Source organism: Octopus bimaculoides, chromosome 6, assembly GCF_001194135.2.
Source record: "Octopus bimaculoides isolate UCB-OBI-ISO-001 chromosome 6, ASM119413v2, whole genome shotgun sequence".
NCBI classification, from domain to species: domain Eukaryota; kingdom Metazoa; phylum Mollusca; class Cephalopoda; order Octopoda; family Octopodidae; genus Octopus; species Octopus bimaculoides.
This window is the reverse complement of record NC_068986.1, coordinates 56,722,965-56,724,735: the sequence shown is the minus strand read 5'-3', so window position 1 is coordinate 56,724,735 and position 1,771 is coordinate 56,722,965.

Sequence of the window (1,771 nt, the reverse complement as noted above, 5' to 3'; positions counted from 1 at the left end):
TCGGTCCCTTTTGATCGAACTCCCCCCTTTTTTCCTTCCTACGATCCCTTTTGATCGACACACACCCCTACTTTTTTTTCTTCTTTCCCCCCTCTTAAAAAGAAAAGCACTACATTGTATTCGTCCCACCTTTGTTGAGCCCTGTGTGGCTAATAAAAGAAATGTATCTATATATATATATATATATATATATATATTTGTACTTAAACCTTGTAAATTTTATTTTATTTAATACCTGACCCTAAAAGATCCTTATTATTCCATTATTTCATAGTTGATAGTGGTATTGTTACTGTTATTCTATAGTTTTGACTTAAATCTAATCCTTGCTCTAGCATTATTCTGCACTTGGTCCATGTTAGTTAACACAAATTCCTGATTATGTAAGATAATCTAATTAAACTAGTACATAATTATCATGTTCTCTATTAATTGTTTTGAACTACTGTTGAATTATTTGTAAATTTCAACCATGTTTTTATTAGTTCCTTAAACCTTCATAAGGTCATTATTATAAACTATGTAAATCCATAATAGTAATTCTTTACATTAGTTATAAAATAAATTCTATCTCTTATGTGTCCTTTAAATAATATTAGATATATAAGTTTTAATTTTCACCATTATAATTCAATGTTAATTCAAATCATTCACTTTACCAGTTTCTTAAACCTTGATGAGTCCATCATTGTAAAAATCATTATAAACTATGTAAATCCTTATGTATCAATTCTTTACATTAGTTATAAAATAACTTATGTGTCCATTAAATATATTGGATATATAATTTTCACCATTATATTGTATGTTAATTTCAATCATTCATTTTACCAGTTTCTTAAACCTCAATGCGTCTATTATTATAAACCTATTATAAACCATTATAGACCATGTAAATCCTATGTATCAATTATTTTATAGTAGGTATAAAATAGCTTTTATCTCTCATGTGCTTTTCAAATAATATTAGATATATTAGCTTTAATTTTAATTTTAAAATAATTTTAAATAGTTTTTAGTCCAACATATATAAAAAAAAAATTTAACTTCACATCTTATCTATGGTTCTTTATCTATTGGTTCTTTATACTGATATAAATAAATATAAATGTACTTTACCAAAGCTTTTAAATTAACACTACTTCATGGTGTTTGCATATTAAATGTATTGACTAATTACATCACTATTCTTAACATAATAATTAAGCTAATATTGGTATCTCAAAGTTTCCATACTTAGTATATGTAAAACAATACTGATACATTATTCTGATTAATGAAAAGTCCTGTTGACCTAGGTGCTTTAGGGTAAAACTTTCCCTACCACATTATAAACTGGTCTGATAGTAGAAAAAAAAACCCAACCTATAATAGTGTTATCACTAAGACCAAAGGAATCTTTATAACCATATCCAAGTATATTGTTTACCCATTCCCTTTCCTTATAAGAAAAAAGCTGGTGTCCCCTTAAGCTTTAAATCACTAGACAAAAAACAAATAAAATTTGCTTTGGCTAAGTCAAAATGGTTTTTTATATTCTTCCTTCCCATTTGGATTGTTTAAATGTAGTTACAACAGTTATATGTCCTTCTACTGAAAGTAAACTTCAGTAAATTTTCTGTATCTTTGTGCAGCTGAATATTGCTCTGCGTTTTACATTTAATGTAATGCTCGCATTGCTTAAATAAATAGAATCGCATGAAACGATCGTACTGCAGTAACCTTGAATATCCTTGTTGCTCATTTTGATTTTATATATATATATATATAT